This window comes from Peromyscus californicus, unplaced genomic scaffold (genome assembly GCF_007827085.1).
Source record: "Peromyscus californicus insignis strain IS unplaced genomic scaffold, ASM782708v3 Scaffold_5__1_contigs__length_169319896, whole genome shotgun sequence".
NCBI lineage: Eukaryota > Metazoa > Chordata > Mammalia > Rodentia > Cricetidae > Peromyscus > Peromyscus californicus.
The window spans coordinates 155,559,106-155,568,927 of record NW_026294573.1 but is presented as its reverse complement, the minus strand read 5'-3'; the positions used below and the strand labels follow the sequence as shown (position 1 = coordinate 155,568,927).

The 9,822-nt window shown below is 43.3% G+C and overlaps 1 pseudogene; it reads right to left on the bottom strand.

Annotated features, from left to right (window-relative positions):
• Nucleotides 1-7,783: 7,783 nt before the first annotated feature.
• LOC128097679 (TNF receptor-associated factor 4-like) lies at nucleotides 7,784-9,458 on the bottom strand (annotated as a pseudogene).
• Nucleotides 9,459-9,822: the final 364 nt, after the last annotated feature.

Here is a 9,822-nt window from a genome sequence, read left to right as displayed (position 1 = left end):
GAGACCTAGTTAAGGGAATTGGGACTCTGGGGACATAGCTTTTGAGGGAGGGAACTTTGCCCTGTCTTGTTGCCTTTCTTTCTGCTTCAGAATTATCACAAAGGGGATAGCTTCTGGCACACACTGTTGCTGTCATGGTGTTCTACTTCATCTAACTTCATCTACTTCATCTACTTCATCTAAAGCAATGAATCCAGCCTGTCTTGGACAAAACCCTCTTAAGTCATGAGACAGTTTTACTTAAAATTTCTTTTGTTCACTATCTGCCACAGCAACAGAAAGTATGAATAAGATATTGTGTCTTCTTAGACCTCCATTTTGGTGTCAGACATGTTACAGAATTTGAAACTCTCTTAAGATCCAAGTAAGAAATGCCGTCATAGTTGTAGCAAATGAAACATTTCTCCCTATTTTCCCATGTAGGAACGTCAGACAGGAAGAGTCTACCAGAAATCCATCAGTCCCAGAAAGTGCGTGAATCACCATGCTGTTTCTGTACACTGTTTTCCAATGGCCTGCTCTGGGTAGCTTACAGATTTCTCATCATAGAGCACAGCTGAGGTCTATATAGCCTGAAGCTACTGAAGCTATGTAGTAATGGGTGCCAAAGTCAGGAGAAGAAACAAATCTAGAAAGGTCAAGCAAACCTGAGTCTGTACTGAGCTGAGGGCACAGGGATGGACATTAAGGTATGATGGCCCATGGAGCGGGAGATGGCACACCACACTGAGAGATGTTTCTGTCCCAATACAGGAGCTTGAAAGGCCATCCATACACACTTCCAGAACTAAGCCTAGAAGTAAACCCATCCTCCCTTAAGCTTTGGGACAGTATGGAAAGGCTTTAGGAAGATAATCACTCCCAAGAAATCAGAGCATCAAATCCCTACCTGTTTGAATGTGATAGATGGGACACTGCCCATGATAGGCCCCACCCAAGCAGAAGTGATCATTGGTGGTTGTCAAGACCTACAAAGTTAAGTGTGAACATACTCCATGGGCCACATTCACAGCCAGGGGGCTTGCACCACAGCCATGAGAAATAGTCATCACTAGGATAAGTTCACAATTAAGTCACAAACTACTTAAGGGAAGGAACAGGAATGGAGAAGAAAACACTGATTAATTTCTCAAGAACTTAGGATCATGGAGCGTTTGGGAATAAAGGAGGACACAATGATGACGATAACATTTATTGAGCATTCATCATATACAAAGTACTATGCTGATTGTTCCATGTGACTTTATATGTTGACAATGACCCTGTGAGTAGGTGTTACTTTCTTGTAATAATTGAGAGAAATGAAGCAAAGGGAAGTCAAGTGACCTACCTGAGAACACACAGCCAGTGAACCAATGGCACCGTGATACAAGCCAGGTTTTCTCACCCCGTAAACTCCATCCTTATTTAATTTCTGCATTAAACTGCCTCCCCTGTAGGATCCCTTTGACAAGATTTAGTGAAAAAGAACAGACAAAGATATGAAGCAGGACTGGAAACATAAGAACAGAGGGTTGGTTTGAAGATTGAACAACAAACGAATAAGGCTTTGTATTTAATTCTAACTCTTAGGAGTGTGTGTATGCGGGGGTGGGGGGGGTGGGGGGGAGATTAAACAACAGACTGGGCACCCTAGTTGAAAGAAATTGCAAAATCAGATTGAAGGAAATTATCCAGGGTACAGCAAGAAGTGATAAAGAAATGAAAAGCGTGATGTTTGGAAGATAGGGGAAGGAGCCTCCCCTTCCCCCCACATTTACATCATAGAACCAGCTGATTAGTGAAGAGAGACAGGAGAGAGATTTGAAGAGCTAATAAAGAATTGAATGTCAAAATTTCCATTGAGGTATGCGTTTGGTCTTCAACGACCTGGCACAAACTCTGTCATTCTGCCATTTATTAACAATATAGTCTCTTAAAATTTTCAACTTCGTTGACACTGATTTTCTCTCACAGAGAAGGAATCCTAGCACTCAGTTTCTTTTTGAAAAATGATGATGTTTATGTTTGAAAACTCTCAACTCAGACTTTGATATACAAGCCGCTCAATCAGTGCTCCCTTGTTCAAATGGAATTTAAATCATCAAATACTTTCACACTACAGTTCTATTTTTCTGTTTTCTCTCTGGTGTTTTCTTCAAAGCCTTATGAAAAGCAGCTTGTTGGAAAACATCGTCATGACTAGAAGAAGTACTAGCCTCACTTGTATAATATTTTTCACTAAAGACAGCAACTATTTAAAAGAGCTGAGCCTGAAAATAAGATAATTGGAGGTACATGTTATCTGATAAATTTTAAGTGAAAAACGTGTATTTTATAATCATATAAAATGTATGTGACACACTTGGAATTGTAAAGTCATGTGACTCTACAAATATAAAATCTGTTAACTTTATTGTGTCATTTCTGTAACGTAATTTTCAACCTGGAGCTTTTGTTATAGCTAGTATCTCTCTGGTCCACCCAAACACTAACATACGCATGTCTTAGGGCTCCATCTAGTGTCTGATGGCCAGCAGTACAATGGGATTTATGAAAAATAAGTGTTCTTGACATAGTATAGACACCCACAGACTTTATGAAATAGTTTGCAAAGGGTCATGTGTGCCTGCAGTGCTAGTACATCAGTCTCTGTCAGCATCATACAGCACATATTTACAAATGACTGCATGTGGGTAACCATGCTTTTCTGTGTAAGGCTTGCTTACTCTATTTGACTTTTCCTTGTTTTTTTTTTTAATTCATCCAAAGATGAGAAATGATTTGTTAATTGTAAATTGAACTGTCTCTGATATTTCAAAGAATAAGAAGTTGCCTTTTCATTCCTTGTGGGAAGTTGTCAATGACTGAACAGATTTTTACATTTTCTATGTCTTTGATAAGAAAGCATATGTTAGATAGCTACAACTACCGAAGCTGCATAAAGGCCCAGGACCACGAGTCCCAGAAGGTGTGTCCAAATTGTAAGAACAGATCCGTAGAGTTTTTCTGAGAGTGTGAAGAGACACTATGGAGACAAAATCAACAAGATCCTCCCATTCTTTTTTTTTTTTTTTTTTTTTTTTCTTTTTTTAACCAACATTTCTTACATTGAGGAATTTGGGGCAAATGATACTCTGTTCATGCCCATGCTTCAAATCAAAGGTTACAAACCATCATTACTCCTTCCCTTCCGTTCTGAGCTTAAAAGGGACTCATCTTTGAACTGTAAGTGTTCCTGCAACTCCTACTCAGTTCTGATGTTGACAGCAGGAACATCGCGGGAACACCAAGAATACCTCATTGAACAGCAACTTAGGGAGCCGAGCTGTACTCAGTTGCTAGGGTGCTTGCTGAACATGTGCAGAGCCTTCTGAGTGATCCCCAGGCCCTCATAAAAACAGGTTATTTCCCAGGACTGTAATCCAGGTACAAGAGAGGTGAGGCAGGAAGAAGATCTGGAGTTCAAAGTTCATCATTGCTATATTGTGAGTTTGCAGCTTAGGCTACGTAAGATTTTGTCTCAAAATAGTAAAATAAATAGTTATTTTGTATAATTTGCCAAGAAGCCACAGTACAATGTTCTTACTATTATTTTTGTTTATCCCTGACAAGCAAAATGATGAAGAATATTAATAATGGAACAAATAACAGAGCAGATATACACATTATATTTCTGTTCTCTAGATTATCATAGAGATTCTTTTCAGTTGATTGTGCTGGATAACTTTGTGGGTGGCTTTGAAACTGTCTTGTTTGGTCCTTTATCCATAAATACATGCATTAATTGACTTTAAAATTACATGCATATACATTATATTGCCATATACATTAGAAAGGTCATGCGTAAATAAATTTTTCAAAAGGAGAAAAATACTTCTGTTGTTTTGAAACAAAGTCTCACTATGTAATTCACACTGGTCCCAAGCTCATGAAAATCCTGCCTCAGGTCCCCAGGAATCCACAAGGTGACTCCACCATAGACTACTGACAATGGTCGAGAGGGTGCCAGAGCTGACCTACACTGGAGATCAGATGGCTGAATATCCTGACTGTCATCATAGACCCTCATCCAGTGACTGATGGAGACAGATTTAGAGATCCACGGCCAGGTCCCAGGCAGAGCTACAGGAGTCCAGTCGATGGGGGAGAGGAGGGATTCTGTGAGCAAGGGATATCGAGACCATGACTGGAAAAAGTACAGAGACAACTAGCCAAACTAGTGGAAACCCATGAACTGTGGACCAATAGCTGAGGAGCCCCCATGGAACTGGACTAGGCCCTCTGGATAAGTGAGACAGATGTTTTGTTTGAACTGTTTGGGGGTCCCCAGGCAGTGGGAACGTGACCTGTCCCTAGTGTATGAGCCGGCTTTTTGGAGCCTAGTGTGTGGCCTTGGTGCAGGGAGGAGGGACTTGGACCTGCCTCAACTGAATGTGCCAGGTTCTGCTGACTACCCATGGGAGACTTTGCCTTGGAGGAGGTGGGAATTGGGGGTGGGTTGAGGAGGAAGGCTGGGGGATGGGAGGAGGGAAGACAGGGGAATCTGTGGCTGACAAGTAGAATGAATAGAAAATCTCTTAATAAAAAAAGGAAGAAAGAAAGAAAATCCTGCCTCAGCTTCCATACCCAGTCAATAATATTTTGAATAATTATTTATTCAAAAATTAGAAAGGATTTAAAAAAATAGTCTTAGATTACAATTTAATGCTAAAATATTATCAATATTTGATAAATTAAAATCAATGTTTAATAGGAGTAATAATGCTGTGAGCAATGACTCCCGCTGGGGCGGTACACTTCTTCCTGAAAAGGAGGCCACTTCACATGGCTGGCTTTTGTACATAATCACAGTCCCATCCTCCTGACTTTGCTACAGGACAGCAATGAACAAAGTCCCCAGCTAGTCATGTTTGGGAAGGAGCTGTGTATTGAAAGACCATGGAAAGGGGATATCTTTCAGAAAGGGGCCAGTCCTGAGCCTCCTGTCTCAGCAGCAGCCTGATTAGTGAAAGCCTGAAGCCCTACTCTGAGTCTCAGGCAGGTAAACCCGGCGTCTTCTCCACTCTAGAGAGAGGTTGCTTTCAGTTTGATGCTCCCTGGGATAGTGTTCACTAAGATGGGGTCGTGTCCTAATTCCTTTCTCTTCTGTCTTAAAGAGTGCACGTGTCTCCTAGAGAGACACGAACAACCCTCATGTGCCCCATGAATCCTCTGCTCACCTTACTATTGACCCTAAGCCACTCAGAGGATAGGAACATTGTGTTCACTGTGGCGAAGAATGCTGTGAGCAACTGAAGACACAGAAATGCAAGGTGCCAAGTACTAACTTTCTCCAGCCACTTTAAACCTGAAGCCACTTTATTTTTTTTTTTTTATGATAATCAGCTTTTAATACCTTTATTGAAATAGTATTTACTTAAGCTGAGAAGGGCATGGCAATTTCTACTATTTTTATTTTATTATTTTTGACATTTTCATACAAAATGCATACTGGTCAACAATTCCCCCACAACTCCCTACCCTTCTCTCTCTCACCTCTTCCTTCTCCCATTTCTCTCCTTCATTCTTTAGACAGTTTTACATAACTTTTTTACATACATACACACATGATTTTATGTGCATATATATTTATACATCCTAGGAACAACATATGAGAGATAACATGCATTTGCTTTTCTGAGACCTGCTTAATTATATAATTTATATTCTCTCCAGTTGCATCCATTTTCCTGCTAACAACATAACTTTTTTTTTTTTCCACAGTTATTCTTTTTTTTTTTTTATTTTTTTATTAATTTATTTTGCAATACAATTCAGTTCTACATATCAGCCACGGATTCCCTTGTTCTCCCCCCTCCCGTCCCCCTCACCTACCCCCCAACCCCCCCCCCATTCCCATCTCCTCCAGGGCAAAGCCTTCCCCACAGACTGAGGTCAACCTGGTAGACTCAGTCCAGGTAGGTCTAGTCCCCTCCTCCCAGGCCGAGCCAAACAATCCTGCATAGGCCCCAGGTTTCAAACAGCCAACTCATGCAATGAGCACAAGATCTGGTCCCACTGCCTGGGTGCCTCCCAAACAGATCAAGCCAATCAACTGTCTCATCCGTTCAGAGGGCCTGATCCAGTGGGGACCCCTCAGCCATTGGTTCATAGTTCATGTGTTTCCATTCATTTGGCTATTTGTCCCTGTGCTTTATCCAACCTTGATCTCAACAATTCTCGCTCATATAAACCCTCCTCATTCTCGCTAATTGGACTCCCAGAGATCCACCCGGGGCCTAGTCATGGATCTCTGCATCCAGATTCCTCAGTAGTTGGATGAGGTTTCTAGCACAACAATTAGGGTGTTTGGCCATCCCATCACCAGAGTAGGTCAGTTCGGGCTGTCTCTCGACCACTGCCAGCAGTCTGTTGTGTGGGTATCTTTGTGGATTTCTGTGGGCCTCTCTAGCACTTTGCTGAAGCCACTTTAAACCCTGGCGCCACTGAAGCAGGGTTCTTCTAAGTTGGTCTAAAGTGTGGCCAGAAAAGGCACATCAAGCAGGTAACAGGGCCACATCCCGGGGCACAAATCTAACTTTAGATTATTTACAAGAACAGGGAGAATGTCCTTTGCATCCAGAGAACTACCCAGATGAACCCATGAGTTAATCCCCTGGATGGTGCTACAAACACGAAGTGGCCTCAGGCACTCCCCACTGGAGTCTCTCTGCCCATTTTATAAATGCTAGAGCTATTAGCCTCAAAGAAGGCAGGAGAGGTATGTAGATAAGGCTTCAACAGTAAAGTTTACAGCTTTCCCTCCAGGCCAAACCTTTGCACTATCATAGTGATAGTGAGATCAGCTTTTCTCTGGTCCAGGTTTACTTTTAATAAAAAAATGAGCCTGCCCCCTGATGATTGTTGAAAAAAGGGCTAGTGATCTACTTTTCCTCAGCAATCAAAATCAGTTCCTACAAATGATCCCCAACTTATTACTAGAAAAGCAGTATTAATTCTACACATGCTAATTTAGTTCAAAATCTTTACAGATTTTTTTATATTGGAACTTTTTCAGCACAAACACTAGGAATTTTTTTTTTTCAAATATAGTGATTCACAGCATTTGTTATTGCATTTGGGTGACCTTGTTTGCCTTCTATTCTAAGCAATACAGCAGACTCCAGTTTCTGAACATAAAATCCAGGCAGCCTTTAAAGGTGAACCTCATCCTACCTCCACGTGAAGGATAGAAGAGAAACCTGCTCATTGCATGCACTTGTTGTTCCCTTCCCCCTGATGACTAAAGCACAGGACAGTGTCCCCAGATGGCTCTGTGGGCAACCTTCCTTCTGGTATTGGTTATGAGTACAGCCTAGAATCACCACTGTGAGCTGCAAACAAAAAGTCACAGCAAGAAACTACTTTGGAATGTGCTTGAGAGGTATGAAGCTATCTATTGCAACGAATGAGAACTAATTTGTTTTAATTCTCTGCAGATGTTAAGGAATGCACATGCTGTGGGATGGTCTTTCTATATGCTGTGAATATGTTGCTACCACTGGTTAAAAAAGAAGCTGTTTGGCCTATGGCAAGACAGGTTATAGCCAGACAAGAAATCCAAGCAAAGTTACAGGGGGAAGAAAGGTGGAATCAGGAGATACTGCAACATACCCAGAGAAGCATACAGTATGATAGTATACAGGCAAAGACATACATAGATTAATAGAAATAGGTTAATTTAAGATGTTATTATTGAACTATAGACCAAACAGTTTGTAATTAATATTAAGCCTCTGAGTGATTACTTTATAAGCTGCTGCAGGCTGGAACTTCCAGTTACAATTGGCACCCAACATGGGGCACGAACCCAGGACCCTGAGATTAAGAGTCTCATGCTCTACCGACTGAGCTAGCTGAGCTTTTGGCAGTTCTTCCAGTTTGGATCAGGGTGGAAGGTCTCAGTGACATGCTGTGGCTTGGCCAGACCTAGGTCACTCTGATCCGACAGGAAGAAGGTGACACGACAAGCAAAGGGACACTCAGTGAGCTTGTCAAAGTGCCTGGTTAACACAGGAATGTAGATTGAGAGATGTGTGCCCTCACCACCGCCATTGAGGAAGGCTGACACCTGCGGCTTGTAACTGTACTTACGCATATAAAAGGCTGGGCTGAAACACTGCAGGTTAGGTTGGCCTTGGCCTCTTGGAGATGCTGTCCATTGCTGCCAACCTTCCAGATGAGCACTCTGTCACTGCTTATGGATAGCTCCTCCAGCTCTCTCTCTGCAGCTCCTGAAGTTCTTGCCATTGCCAGCTCACCAGGGCATACATTTTAGCCAGATGTGGCTTTACACTCTCCTCCACGTGACCTGCATTGCCAACTTAGAGCACTGTTGGCAAAACCCAAGACCATGGGGGAAGGAAAAAGTTACCAAAAGAGGAAGGTCCAGGGGAGAGAAGAAGCAGGTAGGGGTAGCAGGCACCCAGCTCCACAGGATGGTGGCAAAGGGTATTGGGAAGAAGGAGCTAGCTAGCGGGAGCCATCAAGGCCTCAGCTGTGCCAGCAAACTGATACTCTGTCTAGGAACTTCAAGGGCTAAAGGGGCCCAGAAAGGGGCGTCTCACCCTGTGCTTGCAGCCAGACTCTTTGAAGGGGCAGAGCACCAAGGCAGTGCTGCAGCTATCCTTCAGATGGCGGGGTAGGTCCTCCCGACCCACAGTGCCCACGCCACATTAGTTGGGTCAGGAAACAGGCAGCCGTGGGCACTGGTACTGATGGCTCTGGATGGTGTCAAAAACAAACTACTTGGTATAGTAGGCACAAGACTGAGTGCTCTTGGGGTACTAAGAAGTGGCATGCTGGGCCAACAGTCACCTCATCATATGGGCATCACGCTTCTCACAGTACGCACTCTCTTTGGGGCACATGCCCTCATAACTTTCGTAGGCATCTCCACTAAAGTCACAGCCACAAAATTCACACTTGGGACAGCACTGGGGGCAGTCATGCTGCAAGTGGGCAGGCAGATCACACCAGCTCAGCTTGGCTGGGCAGTGATTGGGGAAGGGGACTACATTGAAGCTTCAAGTGTCCAAATGGCCCTGTAGATGGCAAAGTGACCTAGTCCAGTGGCAGCCCTCCTCACTGTGGATGCAGCCTAACACCTCCAAACACTGTGGCAACCCTAACACCTGGACCTCCAGCTCCGGGTCTGGGAAGATCTTGGCATAGTCCAGAGGAAGCTGGTCCTCAGGGCATTTTGAGGCTCCTTCACTGAGGGACTCCTACAGGCAGGTATCGCAGAAGTGGTGGCGACAAGTAGACACCTGCACAGGCTCATGCGTGGGATTCCTGTACAGTCGGCACAGCAGCCGCCGCTTGGGCTTTTCCAGGAACTTGTAGTCAAAGCCGGGCATGGTGGGCTGGCAGCAGGTATGGGCACAGCAGCAGCCCCACAGCCCGCGCCTCGCTCCAGCTCTATTCAAGAAACTCTCTGAAGAGGTATAAAGTGGATCTCTGGAGCTCCAGGAGTCCTGTCTAAGAGAGGTAGTAGGTTAACTAATGGCTAGCGGCTCCTTCTGATTTTCAGGCAAGCGTTATTTGTTCAAGCACAAATAAAGTATCATCACATTTCCTCTTTTTTGACTAAAATAAAAAAAGGTTATAACTAATATAAGAAAACTATATACAATAAGTACAATAACTATATACAATATATACAGGCAATAAATACATCAACAATGTCTAGTCCATTTGCTATGAGCTAGGGGCATCAAGATCATGATGGGGAAATCTACAGATACAATCGAACCAAGATAGTGGGAACTCATGAACTTTAGACCAAGAGCTGTGGGGTCT